Source organism: Callorhinchus milii, unplaced genomic scaffold (genome assembly GCF_018977255.1).
Source record: "Callorhinchus milii isolate IMCB2004 unplaced genomic scaffold, IMCB_Cmil_1.0 Scaffold12, whole genome shotgun sequence".
Lineage (NCBI taxonomy): Eukaryota > Metazoa > Chordata > Chondrichthyes > Chimaeriformes > Callorhinchidae > Callorhinchus > Callorhinchus milii.
The window spans coordinates 4,028,478-4,045,344 of NW_024704753.1; the positions used below are offsets into that span (position 1 = coordinate 4,028,478).

Sequence of the window (16,867 nt, forward strand, 5' to 3'; positions counted from 1 at the left end):
TGAACCTCTACCCTGCGTGGAGGGCGCAATGTAAGCGCAAGTTGTTGTTGTTGTTGCCCCTCCAGAGAGTGAGAAAGTGGGTGTGTTACATTCTAGACGCGGGAGACATTTCCACGTGTCAGTGGGTTACATACGTGGCACTGTGTCTAGTTTGTATTGTCTAAAGAATGGTGATACGTTTCTGCATGTGTCAGACACTAGGCTGGCCACTTTTTTAAATTTGTAAATATACATATCCATACACAGAGACACACACACACATACCCAGAGACACACACCCAGACACACCCAGACACACACACACACCCAGACACACACACACACACACCCAGACACACACACACACACATATCCAGAGACACACACACACACCCAGACACACACACACACACACACACATACCCAGAGACATACACACGCACAGACACACACATACACACACAGACACACACACAGACACATACCCAGAGACACACACACACACACACAACAACAAGAAGATTACATGTGTATAGCGCCTTTCACGTCGGGAGGAAGTCCCAAGGCGCTGGACAGCGTACAGCATTTCAGACCCGAGCTGGGGTTTAGTGGGGAGAAGGGATACAGACACGCACAGACACGCACAGACATGCACACACCTGTTAAGTGATATTCTGAAATAAAGACCGAACTCCCTGGGAACACTCAGCAGGTCAGGCAGCATTTATGTCGAAAGGAAAGTGAGTTAACGTTTCAGGTCGATGACCTTTCATCAGAACGAACCCTCCCTTCATCCCTGTTAAGGGATACAACAACAACAACAAAATGACATTTGTAAAACGCCTTTCACGTCGGGAGGACGTCCCGAGGCACTGAACAGTCAGGGATCAGGACCCGAGCGTGGGGAGCAGGGTTGGGATCAGGGAGGAGAGAGAAGTACGAGGGCGGCTAAAGGCACGGTCGAAAAGGAGGGTCTTGAGTTGTGCCTCGAAGGAGGCAAGAGAGGGAGGGAGCGAGGCGAAGGGATTGTGGGATGGAGTTCCAAAGAGCTGGGGCAGAGAGGCTGAAAGCCGGCCGTCAAGGGCAGGGTCGGGCGGGAGACCTGCAGCAGGTCAGAGCCTCCTGAGCGGAGGGAACGGACAGGATGATAGGGGGTCAGCAGGACAGACGTGTAGGTGGGGGCAAGGCCATGGAGGGCCTTGAAAGTGAGGACGAGGATTTTTAATTCTGTCCTCTGAGGGATGGGGAGCCGGTGGAGCCGGGCGAGGGTGGGGGTGATGGGGTCACGGAGTCTGGTGTGGATATTCTGATTTTGACCTCTGGACCTGTTGAATGTCTAATGCTGAGGTGGTGTTCTTTCTAACCATACTAGCTTCATACTAAATCCAGAAACCATGGCCACCAGATATTAATAATAATCATAATAATAATAATCCTTGCATTTGATACAACGCCTTATCACGTCTTCGAGACGTCTCAAAGCGTTTCGCAAAATACACTGTAAAGTGAATTGACTGTACATTTTGTGGGGTGAGACGCAGCAGCCAACTGCGCACAGCAGCGTCCCCACAAACAGCCGTGGATTGAAGCGACCGAGTTATTTGTTGTTATTTTTTGAAGGAATTATTACCCCTGGAAAAGCGATCCGCCAATCAACTAACCCAGCGCTTGCTAACAATCCCACCGAGACACTCGAAGCTAACGCACCGTGAAGAGCAATTCCTCCTTGTGCTGCTACGGCAACAGCTAAACACCCAACTAATGCGATCTCCACATTGATGAAGTTACACCCACCCCCACCCACCCCTTGGGACCGCAGCAGCAGGAAGGAGAAGAGGCGGCCACCAACTAGAGTGCAGAGGAGTGTTGATGTATTTTTTTTTTGACGTGGGTTTGAAAACACCTCCACTTCACCACAAGATCACAGAGATTAACCGCACAGTGCAGCTCAAAGAGCAAGCACCTAGAGAACTGCCTGCAGCAGCTACTGACAATGAGAATAAACACCGATAAGATTGAATCGGAACTGCGTTAACACCCAAATCGTTCCACCCCCACAGTCACTTCAGGGACAAGTCGACACACGTTCAAGAAATCATACGCGAACCTGTATTTTTTTTTGCCCTCGCTCGTCCTCTCCGCTTCGCCATCGGAGGCTGCGCTTTCAGCCAATACGCCACGAAGCTTTGGAACTCTCTTTCCCCCCCACATCCCCAACCAATCCCTCCGCCTTGCCCCCCTCCTTCCCCTCGTTTGGATTACGACTGAAGACCTTCCTCTTTGACCGTGCTTACAGTCACTTCCACCTTTCCCCCAGTGCCTCTCCTAATTTTTACCCGTTCCCCCACACCAACCCAACCCCCACCCGACACACAAATTGCAAAACAGCAGCTCGAGAAAAACTTAAGAGATTTTATTCCCTGGAAAGGTGCCAAAATTATCCACGCAGAGCTTGGCAACCATTTAGACCTGATGTAGATCGTCACATAGTTACAGAGAATATGACAGCACAGAAACAGGACATTACGTCCCAACTAGTCCGTGTTGGTATTCAGAGACCACACAAGTCTCCACACCTCCTAATCCCTACTCCTACATCCTTCTGTTCCCTCAATCAAGTGTACGTCAACTTTCCTCTTAAGGACATTGATGCTTTTTGCTTCAAACCAAATCTCCGAACCCCGAAAAACGCATCACGTTCAACGACACAGGAGAGGGTGTTTAGCCTCTGGTCGGCAACAACAACAGCAACTTGCATTTATATAGCACCCCCTCACGTACAGTAGCATCCCAGAGCGCTTGACACTGCGCATCTGACTCGCGTGGAAACCCAATTGCCACCTCTCGAGAACCTCCGAACAAACCCACACACACAAGTGTGCCCGACAACCACTCGGTCCACTCGTCAGGCCAAAGCATTCGTAAGGCAGCAAACGAGGATCTGCTCCAGTAACGTAGCTGACTTGTCGCTTAGCGCGAATCGATTCACGGTGGCTTGAGTTTCAAAATTTGTCTTTAACATCTGTGCAATTAATGAGTCCCATCTGGAACCGCTCGTTTTATTTGGCTATCAAAATAGCCCATTAATTACCGCTGTGCTGCAGAACGTAACTAGTTTTGTCAAATGAAAACAGAACGTCTGAAAGGCACCTGAAAGCATTGGGGTCCCTTTTTTTTTCACAGTTGTATCAGTGCCACCTTGTGGTTGAGAGAAAACCGGCTGAGAACGAAGACATTTTTTTTTGTCCAAACATCTCTTTTACGTGTTGTTGCAGTTCCCAAAGCTTCGTGCCTCCTGCTCCTGAGTCGGAAATGTATCGGGATCAAAAGCCTTTGCTCGGAAAGTATTTTGAACTAAGAGCTCTCGCCAAGCCCCGGGAGCTTTTCCAGTGAATAATAGTAATAATTCCCGGGAATAATAATCGATCGGAGGAAACGTTGGGCAAGTTTCTTTACTCCGCACACCTCTGTTTACCTGGCGGTAAGCGAGAACTTGGTTGTTACTTCGATTGGTGGATCGCGATATAACGTAGGCAATTACGCACAGCAGTGCACCACCATCGATCGTGGTAATGAATGACCAAATTATTGAAGTTTATTGTGAAGGAATTATTACCTCGTTATATCAAAGAGTGAGTCTCCCTTTGAAGCGGTTTGAGTAGTGGATTTCCCCCCCCCCCCCCTATTTGCAGCTGAAGTAATCGAGGTGGACCTCAAAGAGGTATTAAACATTTCGGAATAAGAAGGTACCTCCTTGCGATTCCATTTCCTCCTCATTTTCTCCTCCAGCGGGAGATCTGATCTGCCTGTGGGGGTCTCTGTGGTTGCTGGCTGGTAGGATCTGAGCCTAAATTTAAAAAAAACTGGGAACAACTGGAAAATGAACTTCATCTGAGAATCTGCCCGTTTTGGGTTGATTGGATCATTCCATGTTTAGAGTTCAAAAACCTCATCCTTGCCTTCAAAACCCTCCACGGCCTTGATCCTCCCTATCTCTGGGACCCGTTAACTCCATACAGATCTCTCCGCTCAGCCAGTTCCATGCCCCCTGCCCGGCCCACCCTACCCTAGGCGGTCGGGCCTTCAGCCTCTCGGCCCCCACCCTTTGGAATTCCATCCCGCAGTCTCTTCGCCTCGCTCCCTCCATTGCCTCCCTCAAGGCCTGTCTCAAGACCCTCCTCTTCGACCGTGCCTTCGGTCACCTTCCTAACCCTTACCCTCAACAACAGCAACTTGCATTTATATAGTGCCCCTCACCAGGGTTGTGTCCCAAAGCGTGTCGGAGGTGCTTGATGTTAAGCCAAGATCCCTTGTGTGCCTGTTCAGGTGGATGCCAACGGCACTATTTTGAAAAGAAAAGCGAGTTTCTCGGGTGTCCTGGCCATCAACCACCGCCACCTCCAATAACATCAATTACTCATTGCAATGTCGGACACTGCTGTGTGTGAACTGGCTGGCGCATTTGCCTGCAAAATATACGGTCAATACACTTCACAGCGGAAACCTGTGAAGTGCTTTGAGATGTCTTGACGACTTGAGAAGGCACTGTATCAAACGCAAGGACTAGGCTGTATAAATGTAGAAATGCTGTCATGATGTGAAGTGCAGAGAGACTTGAAATAACCACGGCATCCTTTCTGTTTTATCTGCAGCGCCTTGTTGAGAGTAATTCCCATTGCATGCAAGGCATGGGTAACAGAAGTCGCTGGGAACACTCAGCAGGTCAGGCAGCACCTACAAAGAGAGGAAAGTGAGTTAACGTTTTGGGTCGATGACCTTTCGTCATAATAATAATAACTTAAAAACAATTGGTCACTCAATCCATTACTCTGTGTCTGGACGCTGCTGTGTGCAATTCGCCCACAAAATATGCAGTCAGTTCGCTTTACAGTGTAACCTGCGAAGTGCTTTGAGACGTCTTGTGATAAGGCGCCGCGTCAAATGCCAGGATGATTATTATTACCTATGATTATTATTTCAGGTTTCCAGTATCTTCAGTATTTTTGGCTTTTGCGTGGAGTGCAGTCAGTGTCGCTGCTCGTTGGCAGTGTTGCCTGATGGTGGTGCACTTGTGCACTTATGCAAATAGTCTCTGAGGCAGAGTGCGTGCCATTTGACACGGGAATCTGCAGGTGCCTCGCGAGGCACGATTGAGAAGCGCCGTGCTTCAGTCCGGCCACAAAACAAACGGCGTGTAACGTGGTCCAGCTGTGGCCAAGGCGGCCGGCTCCAAAATGGCCGAAGACTTAATAATAGCGAGGGGCAGATGGAACGTGGCACGTTTCCCAAGGGGTCTATTGGCGGCCAGTACCTTTTTATTGCACTGCGCTGCCACCCACAGCGGCTGCACAACTTGAGATTTTTTCTTATACGTAACGGGCGAGGAATTTGATAGCGATTTTCTAAATTTTGTACGAATGTCTCCTTGGTGTTGCTGATCTGTGTCCGTTTGTCTGTCTGTCTGTCTATGTGTATCTCTGTCTGTCTTTGTCTCCGTCTGTCTGTATCTCTGTCCATTTGTGTGGAGTCCTGTAACTCAGTGGTTAGAGCGCTCGCTTTGCAAGTGAGAGACCTGAGTTCAATTCCAGGCAGAGGGCGAAACCTCGGGCAAGTTTCCTTACTCCACACAGAGCCTAATAATAATCCCTCCAAAACCAAAAACAATAATTAAATTGGTCATTTTCAATCTACGACTGTTTGTGGGACATTGCTGTGCGCAATTGGCTGCCGCGTTCGCCCACAAATATACAGTCAATTCACTTTACAGTGTGTTCTGTGAAGCGCTTTGGGACGTCCTCCCGACGTGAAAAGCGCTATATCAAATGCAAGGAATATTATTTGTTTGTCGCTGCCTGTTTGTTTGTTTGCTTGTTTGTTTGTGTCTGTCTCTGCCTTTCTGTCAAAGAGCACCTCTCCTTTCACTGCTCCGCGAGGCTGATTGCTTTATCTGCTTCCTTTTTTATATACTGTGGGACAAACTGAAGAGAAGAAGGAGTTAAGCACTGGTGCAGGTTTTCCTGGAAGCCACTGACTGTATCGAATTGTGCCTCCAAGGCCCTTCGCTGAGCCTCCGTCATTAACATTCTGTTTCAGTTCTGGGCCTTAAAGGAGCAGAGTTACCATCGCTGGGGCTAAAAATAGAACCAGCTGGAAATACGCAACAGGTCAATCAACATCCCAAACTGGGCTGCAGGTTCCTCCAAGGCCCACTCGGTTGTTCGCTGACCTTCCAATTCATCCGCGCTCAATAATTTGCTTACGAATACAAGAGTCCCAATGCCTCACAGTAAAATCCCCGCGTGAGATGTTTTGACAACGTGATAACAACAACAACTTGCATTTATATAGCGACCTTCATGGTAGATGGTGTCTTGGAGCGCTTAACAGTTGCAGAGTTTGACGCCGAACCGGGGTGGGGGGAGAGAATTACAGAATTACCCCTGTAATGTGCAATCAGCATATACATGGCTTTCAACACTTGTCCTTGGAGCTCTCCACTCCTGGTGGGTAAAAGCAGTGAGTGACTGATTCAGACCCTTTCCCCAACCAGCTTTAATGGTGATTCCAAATTACATATATTAAAGCCAAGTGCTTGTGGATTTGGGGAATTAATTCTCCTTTCCCCCTCTCTCTCCCCAACCCCTCGCAAGTCTGAACACACAAGGATCACTAAACTCTCGTGCCCTTTATCCAAACACTGAGATTACAACAAACTCTCCCGAGTAGTTACGCGATACACTCTGAATATTTATTAACTTAACATTCTTGCAAGCAGAGCGGGAATTGCCATCTTAAGCAAGCGTGACCCGGAACACATATTGTAATTACAGAGTGGCTTGATGTGGGGTACCTCTTGATGTGACTAGCGTTCCTTCACTATTTGCATATTCTATTAATTTATCAGATTGCAATGAGAATTTTCTCTGGGGTGTAAAATGAGTTGGAAAAATATCAAGCGGAGGAGGATGGTGGGACACAAAGAAGTAGGGGATGGGGTTGGGGAAGGATTCCTGAAGATTTACAAATATAGGCAAGCAGTAGAATATCTGGCATTTTATCCAATACAATTTATGTAACGCCTTTCAAGTCAGGAGGATGTCTCAAAACACCTTTGTTGGCAATCTGAGAATCCATCTATTGCTTAATCCCTTGCCCCGGTTTGCAGCAGAATTAATTGTTTGTCTGTACATATCGCTGGCATTTATTTGAAGAACAGGCCTTTTGACGTTTTAAACAAAATCGGCACCTTTGTTGGAATTTCTCGGACATTGGAAGCAACGGGAAGGGAATGAAATTGGTGATACGTCACCTTGACCGAGTTATGGGTTGCCATTAAATTCACACTGACGGTTTCTGGGCAAAGTGCAACCAGGAAATGGGGGGGAATTGCATTTTTTTTCACAAATGCTGTTCGCAGTTTTCTCCCCTAATCGTCATTGTTTTAACCCTGTGTCTTGTTAGCCCCCTTCCCCACCCCCTCACACACACATACACATCCACACCCATATACACACCCCTTTGACTACAAATGACCAGTCGCTACACTTTACAGTAAAATCCTGCAAAGCGTTTTGAGACGGTTTCAACAATGTGATGAGGAGCCATATCAAGTTTGTAGATTATAAACCTTTGAAGTTTCAGTGATAACTTTCAAAAGTGAATCGGATTTATACTTGGAAAGAAATTGCAATGCTATGCGGAAAGAGCGGGGGCGGGGGGAGTGGGACTAATTGGTTAGCTATTTCAAAGAGCAGGACACGATGGGCCGAATGGCCTCCTTCTGTGCTGCAGAATTCTATGATTCTAACTTTACCAAGCTTCGGTTTAGAAGGAACGACAGCTAGCTCGATTATTATTTGTGAAATGTAGAACAGTTTCTTGGAAGAGCATTCCCTAATTGATGAAATGTATCCCACAGCCATGCCAGCACTCACTCACGTGCGTCTTTCTATTTGTGGAGATAAATAACAGATGGATGCATATTAATGAGTGGTGAACTTAAGACCTGGACCATATGCCTGTAAAGTGGGATGTGGATGAGTCAGTCTCGCAGGCAATAACAGGACAGCTGCCCTGGGCTGTTTTCTGACCCACATTTCTGGGCAACGGCTGCTGATATTCCCAGTTTTCACTTTTTATAACAATTAAGTGCAGAAGAACATGTTTCCAACTGACACTGAAGTAATCAGTCTGGTGAGACCTTGGCTTTTGTCAGATTTTTTTTTTACAGAAGCCTCATTTTTTTTCTTAGCAGTTCTCGCTGATTATGAAGGCTCAGTGGAAGCTAATTTGACTACAGCGATTTAAAAATTGGCGGATTACTTTCCGGGGCTAATAATCCCTTTAAAAATAAATAATAAATTGGTCACTCAATCCACGACTGTTTGTGGGGACGCTGCTGTGCGCAATTGGCTGCCGCGTTTCACCCACAAAATATACAGTCAATTCACTTTACAGTGTACCCTGTGAAGTGCTTTGGGACGTCTCAAAGACGTGATAAGGCGCTATTATCAAATGCAAGGATTATTATTATTACAGGGGAGCTCTGCTCTGCAATGATAAATATGCAAAGTTATTTTGTCCAGAAATTTCTGGGAATGTCCACACATCTCCAGAAGTCCTGAATTTTATTGAATCTTACTAAGCAGACAAAATAATCTGTAGTCAAATGTAATGACCCTTGCATTTTGATACAGCGCGTGATCATGTGGACGTAACGTCTCGAAGAGCTTCACAGGGTTTTACTGTAAAGTGTAGTGACTGTGGGTTTGTAGGCAAATGCTGCAGCTAATTTGGGTATAGCAATGTCCCACAAACAGCCATGAAATGAACGGCCAATTTATTAATCTAGGCCTGTGGGGGTGCTGTGGGCCAGGATACTGGGAGAGAAATTCCCTTCTCTTTTCAAATAGCACCACGGGATCGTTACAACAACAACAACAACTTGCATTTATGTATCACCCCTCAAGCAGGGTAGTGTCGCAGAGTGCTTTAACGTGCGGCTGAAACTGAACAGCCAAACTGGTCTGCTTGTCTCTACGGTTCTGGAATGGTTTCAAGGCTAATGTATGGCTTTACCGATGGTGGGGCGAAATGCGGCATTTTATAATGTGGTCACATCGATTCGCACCAAGAAACCCTGCAAACTTCCACGTTTAGATTTCAGAGCAGATCCAATTTAATCCCCCCCAAAAATAACAATCGTCATTTCAGACAGATTATATAATCATCGGGTTGAAGTTCCAGACGTCGAACAACCTCCATCTGGGATTTACTGATCGATTATACTGTGTGCTACAACAGCTACCCTGCTGGTGCCTGCCATTCAGTCCGATGTGAGCGAGCGAGATACAAGTGGTCAGATGTCCGCTTTGTTCAGTGTTAACGGGCATTAATGTCGAGCGAAGCTTTCCACAATCAATGTTACCGTGCTGTCCAACTGGGCGAGAGAGAGAGTGTTGCAATGGAGATAAGAGTTCAGGCAAGGAACATCTAACGTCAAGCTCACAAGTTCCCATGAGTTTTTTTTTTACTTCTTCCTGTTATAAATATTAAGGCACTTTCTGGTAAGCGAATCTTGTAACCAATTGATTTGGGGGCTATTTCTCCCTTTTTTTAAATTCCCAGAGACAATGGCAGTTATCTTCCATTTTAAGAAAATAATGACATCATTCCCATTATTTTCGCTTTGTTTGAAGAAGTTGATTTGATTTCCTTTGATGTATATTTGATATACTTTCGATCTTTGTTCTCTTTCTTCCGCCCCACCACTAAGATCAATGTCTTTTTTGTTTTTTTCTGCCAATGAAAACGTAGGGCGAAAATCGGAAATAAAACAGTATTCGCTTCCGGGTAAACAACAACAATTACGTTTGTCAGAATCATCAACTGACTCTGTCTGTTTGTGGGACGCTGCTGTGCGCAATTGGCTGCTGGGTTTCTCCCACAAAATATACAGTCAATTCACTTTACACTATAATAATAATAATAATAATAATAATCCTTGCATTTGATATAGCGCTTTTCACGTCAGGAGGACGTCCCAAAGCGCTTCACAGAACACACTGTAAAGTGAATTGACTGTATATTTGTAGGCGAACGCGGCAGCCAATTGCGCACAGCAATGTCCCACAAACAGTCGTAGATTGAAAATGACCAATTTATTATTGTTTTTGTTTTTTTGGAGGGATTATTATTAGGCGTGTGGAGTAAGGAAACTTGCCCAAGGTTTCGCCCTGCCTGGAATTGAACTCAGGTCTCTCACTTGCAAAGCGAGTGCTCTAACCACTGAGCTACAGGACTCCACTATATTCTGTGAAGGGCTTTGAGACATCTCAACAATGTGAAAAGGCGCTGTATCAAAATGCAAATATTATTTTTATTTTCTCATTTTTCTCCCCTCTGCTCCTGGTCCAGTTGACTCTTATTGGGGTGCGGTTCCACGGATGTTGGTTGTTCTCCGATACCCGAGTCCCTAAAGTCAGCACAGACACAATGGACCAAAATAGCTTCATTTCATGCTTAAAATGTCCAGGCTTCTATTGCCTGCAGTGCTCTTGTGAAGCTTAACCCTAGTATATGACCTCCACTGTCAATGGACGTGGACTTCTGTTTCTTGAGTGCTCCCATCAGCATGACAATAATAAACGATAATCATAATTGCTCACTCAGTCCACTGCTGTGTGTGTGGGATACTGCTGTACCCAATTGGCCACTGCGTTTCGCCTACAAAATGCAAGTCAATTCACTTTACAGTGTATCCCGTGAAGCGCTTTGAGATGTCTCGAAGATGTGATAAGGCGCTGTATCAAATGCAAGGATTATTATTATTTTTAATACAAGGGAAGCTAGCTATACATATCACTGTTATGTTTGTTCCTAGTTTTCAAAAGCAAGACTTTCATGCTTTCGGCTGCTACTTTTATATATATATATATATTAAAAAGGCATCTTGCAAATTCTTCAGAATATGTGCAATTTCCACCTTCCTTTTAAAACAAAACTTTTGTTGCGTTGATATCAATATTCATTGTGTGCGCTATAGCACTGACGCACATCTGGAGCTACGGAGATCACAGTTACTTGACACCAGGGGTACATCTGTAGAACCTAATACAAGAAAGAATCAGTCCGATAGATCGGTGGTGGTTGACCAACAGCGAAATTTTGATTTTTTTTAATGAAATCGTTTCTGCGACTAAAGCCGTAACCCAGGCGTAAAACGGAAAATAAACTCTGTAAATATTTGCTCTAAATAATTGCACGAGGAGCATAATTGAACCAATTGCTGAACCAAACATAATTGAACAGATTCCTGAACCTAATATAATTAAACCATCTGCCTGTTCATGTGGACAGACTCTTGCTCCTAATTGCTATCTAGCTCGAATGTGACTCCCGAGTTTCCTGGATTGTCTCTCGTGTCCTCGGAAAGCGAGTGTTTTAGTAAAAAAAAAGGTCTTGGAAATGGAACTGCTTTGTTCTGTTTAACTGCTAAGCTAAAATTATTTTTGTTCCCTTTCATTGCGGTCCAAAAGGCATTTATCACTGAGATGTTACCTCCTTTATGCTTTGAACGTGAACTAAGTCCATTTCTGTATCTAAAAGTCCTGTAGCTCAGTGGTTAGAGCGCTCGCCTCACAAACGAGAGGTCATGGGTTCGATTCCCAGCAAGGCAAAATGTTGGGAAAGTTTCCTTAGTCCACAGGCCTCTGTTTACCTACCAGTAAATAGGAACCCGGTTGTTAATCAATTGGAGGATCGCTTTTCCGAGGTTTCAGCGCTTTAGTACGTCCTCCTGACGTGAAAGGCGCTATACAAATGTAATTTTGTTGTTGTTGTTGATAATTCCTTCCAAAAAATAAATAGATAATAATAAATTGGTCACTTCAATCCACGACTGTTTGTGGGACGCTGCTGTGCGCAATTGGCTGCCACGTTTCGCCCACAAAATATACAGTCAATTTACTTTACAATATATTCTGTGAAGCGCTTTGAGACATCTCGAAGACGTGATAAGGCGCTGTATCAAATGCAAGGATTATTATTGTTATAAAGCAATGGGACAATTGGCATTGTTTTTCAGGATACTAAGCACCAGTGAAGCCCTTGAGTGGGTCAGATGGAATAATGAGCGTTTCAAGTGAGCCTGGTGATGGGACCAATTGCTCACAATCCAACACTGCTGACGTGAGCCAGTCTGGATGCAGCAAGCATCAGAGGTGAGACTTGACCTGGCCTGCTGTACACACTTAGACTTAATCGTGTTGAATGTAAAAGAAATGAAAGCTGACGCCGCGAGGTCGGGAACAGACTGCAAACAGCAGGTGATGAGAAAAGAGCAATTGGGTGCCATGTATTGTAACGGCAACATCAGAGACTGGGCAGAGCAACATCTAGTGATGGATGACAAATGCTTTCCATTAGCAGCTGGATGTTCTTGTTTTCCTTTGTCTGTAAGAAAAATCCCAATTGGAGAGTCCATTGAATTTTTTTTAATCAAGGTGTTTCCTTGAGCAATTTGGCAGGGAACCCAGAACACTGGACACCTCCAGTCCTGGAGGATCGAGTGACCACAGACAGCGTACACTGGCACACAATGTCTTCTCCTCAAATGCCAACTGGCTGCTTTCTAGCTGCGCTGAAGTAAGCAGGGAAGATGATCTGAAGAACCAAATGTTTGTTTGCTGGGGAGGAGGGTGAAGGGGGGAACACGGGCTTGTAGACCAAAGCGAGGCAAATGCAGGGAATATTATAAAACTAAGTGCTGGACGGTCTTGCCACTAGGGTTAAGCCGGGTAATTCAGTCTTGCAATCGAGTTGATTTCTCGTGAACTGCTCAAAAAATTGGCGCTGGCTCTTGAAGGGATTTTCAGAACCACTTGATTTGAACTGTTCTCCTACTGGAAATAAGACCTTTGCAAAATAAATATTTACAAGGGATTATTATTATTATTATTATGAAGCCACTTATTGAAATTCCAAATACTGCCGCAGACTTGGGAGCTCTTTTGAAATTTAGTTACCAAATTCTAAGATTGTTATTGTCTCCCAGGCCAGGACAAAGTGATGAATTTAACTTGAACATTCCTCTGGACCCCTTATCACTCTTAGGAATACAGTATTGTCATATTAACAGGTGACCATTCTATGTGTACTGGGGGTTGCATTAACTATCATTATTTAGGTGTAGTGTTATATTAGTTACATTACAAGACTACCACGTGCAAGAAGCCTCACTGCAGCGCATAAACTGAGGCCCTGTCAGTCTTGTTCAGGTGTAGGTTAAAGATCCCATAGTTCCACGTGAAAAGTGAAGAGAATTTCTCCCTGTGTGTTGGCCAACGAACCTTTCAGATAAAATGGGTCATTCATTTCACGGCTGTTTGTGGGACATTGCCGTGCGCAAATTGACGTTCTCTTACAAATTACACAGTCGCTACGCTCTGTACGTCAGTGTAAACCTTCTGGCCCCAGTTAGGCCTCTATACTCAGAAAGTTTAAAAATAGATTGTATACACCAACCTCATAGATGCTGCAGCAGCAAAGACAGATTAGTTAAATACTATTAGTTTAACTGGTGAATGAATAGCTTCTGATTCAGTAATGCATCATGCTGATTTTGCAGAAGGAACATATTTTCATAGCAGTTGTGCGGAATTTGTTGTTGTGTGTGTGTGGTGGGGGGCGTCGAGATGAAAATAATGCTGTTGACAAATGTAGTTATTCAGGTATAATGATGTGGATTCTGTTTGTTAGTTTTGTGTGACAAATTCCCTTATGGATTGCCTTTTGTGTAATTAATAATTAACCCACTTTTTTTGTTTCAAATTTCCCCTCCGTGCAGAATGCAAAATAGTGTCAATATGTCCTCTTTTGCCTCTGCGCAGTGACATATTGAGTTTCTGTTGGATTGCCACCAGGTCCCATTAATCTTCTGATTTGCTCCAGCGAAAATAACGAAAATAAAGTGAGCTTGAATGTCTTTTCAAAAATGTTTGCCCACTACAATTAGTCTGCTAAATTTACACTGTGCAGATGTTGTTTACAACCACACCAAATTGCATTTATATAGCGCCTTTCGCGTTGGGAGAACATCCCAAGGTCCTTGACAGTCGAGGATTTGCACCTGAGCTGGGGGTTGGATTCGGGAGGGGTGGGGGCAGAGGGGGTTGGGGGCAGAGGGGGTTGGGGGCAGAGGTCGTGTGGGGAGATGACTGAAAGCGTCAAAGAGAAAGGTCTTGATGCCATTTCTTTTGCTACAGGAGTTGTTACAAACATCCAAACTAGCGTCAATGTTAATAAATGATCAAGAATTATTTCCCGATGGAACAGCTTGAGCGATCCGTTTCCATTATCTTTAAAATCAGGCACTTTACTTTCTGGCAGTACTTTTATATTTTCTGTACAGAATTGGGGGAGAAGGGGAGCGGAGGAATGCAGTAAATGATAATTATCATGTCACGCGCCACATTTCCTTCTCCCAGTATCCTGATCGACAATCTCCTCCCTTCCCCAGCTCTGAGAAAGAAAATTGGCCATTGACCTCATGGTTTCACCCACAAAATACATTCAATTCACTTTACAGTATATTCTGTGAAGACGCTATAACAAATGCAAGGATTAGTATTATTATAGTTTGTGGGACATTGCTGTTCTCAAATCAGCTGCTGCGTTTACCTACAAATATACAGTCACTACACTTCGCGGTAAAATCCTGTGAAGGACATTGAGGTATCACAATACCGTGATAGGATGCTATATCAAGTATTATTATCAATAATAATAATAATTGTCATATTTCACCTTCTTGTTTTGATGCTTCTAGATCTCGGGTCCCCGTATAACTGATCTCTGGGTATAAAGTGGACTAAGGTTCAAGAATTCTTTCAGCAACTTGGATTGATATTGATTTGGGTTTGTCCATCAGACTTAAAAGAAGGTCAGTTTTTATAATGACATTTACCCAAGCAGTGACCTGAATCTTTATACGGAAGTGGGGAACGTACAGTGTAGTTTAGTTCAGTTGCTGAAACCAGTGCCTCTAAACGTGTCAGGACAGGTAATCAATTATATTGTGGCTTGTGGAGATTTTATTTCTCCCCAGAGATCTAACGGTAATATAAGTTTTGATGAGAGTGAAGAATAGTATTTGGAGTTCAGAAGTTACTCTTCGTATTTTCTTCACATTTTGGCTCTTTTGTTTAGGTAAAAAAAACACACACACACATTTTTGCTACACTTCAAAGGATTTCTCTAATCTCCCCAGTGACATAATTGGCTGCAATCCAAAACCATCTCCCTCTCTCCCTAATTACAGTTCAGGATGTTAACAATAGGATGACTGCTGAGTACTAGTAATTAACAAATGTAGAAGCCTTTTCAGTACAATATTGGAGCACCGCAGTTCCTTGTGACCTGTTGTTCCGAGTTTACTTTAGCGTTGTAAGCGACGCCCAGGCTGTGACACGCAGAAATGTGAGAGTACCGAGTGACAAAAGGCCCGCATCTCTCATCCGATCATAATAATAACTCTTGCATTTGAATAAAGCGCCTTATCACGTCGTTGAGCCGTCTCTAAGTGCTTGACAGAATATGCTGTAAAGTGGATTGACTGTACATTTTGTGGGCGAAACGGGGCAGCCAATTGCACACAGCAGTGTCCCCACGAACAGTCGTGGGTTGAGTGACCGATTTTATTTGGTTTGTCATGTGTACGTTGGCCCCCACGTTCCCCTACAAGATACACAGTCACTGCACTTCACAGTCAAATCGTGAGAAGCGCTTTGCTCTCCGGGGTGAATGGGAAAAAAAGCCTAATGAGTGCACAGTTGAGCACCAGCAGTGACCACTTTTTACAGGGAGAAATCTCTCTTATTTTTTAAAAAAAAGCTGTCCTCCACAAAACAAAACCTCTGTAAGAAGACACAACAACAAAACCTGCTGCTCTGTGCAAATTCCTGACATTGAATCAGGGGGAACAAATGTAGATAACTAGTCTAACCAGCGATTCAGGTATTAGTAGCCGTTTGCTACATACTAATGATGAACATTCACTCTGAACAGACGTGACTTTCCTGAGGCCAGAGAACACATCAAAAGCAACCGAGAACATTTATTGCCAATGGGCTCCACAAAACTCTTGAGCGCGGTGCAAATTTTCCACTAACTTATTAATGCCACCTGCTTTGCGATGAACACAAGAAGATCAGTTATAAGGGGCGGTGACTTAGCAATACAAATAGAGGACGAGCGAATTAATTACACGGAATGCTGGACCGAGCTCGCAGTGGATGAAGGCGAGAGGTGGAATAAATCCGAGGGAAACCTGGGCCTGTGAAACATCGAGCTACACGCGTCCTTCAGCACATCCAGTGGCTGCAAATAAACTTATTTGGCAATTTTTTCCCGAAGATTTAAAGTAGAAAGTTCCCTGCTTTGTCTACTGAACAGACTGTCTAAACTCTTACTCTTTGACACCAGTGTATCTTTCCTCCGAACCTCGTGATCTCCCACCGCAGGGATCAAGGCTGAAAAATATGAATGATGTCTCCAAGCTCCACAGGCATTGTTGGTACCCGCAGAATCCGCTTTGCGTTCCTGTCACTATTAGTTACAAAGGATGAAGGATTTACAATGATTTTTGATCATAATAATAATATATAATATAATATATATTTTGTGGGTATATTTTTCCCCACACAATGTCGAGTCAATTCACTTCACAGTATATTCTGCGCAGCGCTTTGAGACGTCTCGAAGACATGATAAGGCGCTGTATCAAATGCAAGGATTATTATTATTATTTAATAAGAATCATTGCATTTGAGGTCGATAGAAACATTTAGGGTTGGGGTGGGGGGGACGCAGATCACTTTAACAGTGTAAT

The 16,867-nt window shown here is 44.4% G+C and overlaps 1 long non-coding RNA gene across 1 annotated transcript; it reads left to right on the plus strand.

Moving 5' to 3' along the window:
• Window positions 1-6,073: 6,073 nt before the first annotated feature.
• LOC103179798 lies at window positions 6,074-16,592 on the plus strand. Its single transcript, XR_488029.2, has 3 exons — window positions 6,074-6,143; window positions 12,065-12,200; window positions 16,045-16,592. It is a non-coding gene; the product is annotated as an uncharacterized LOC103179798 (long non-coding RNA).
• The last annotated feature ends 275 nt before the right edge of the window (window positions 16,593-16,867 follow it).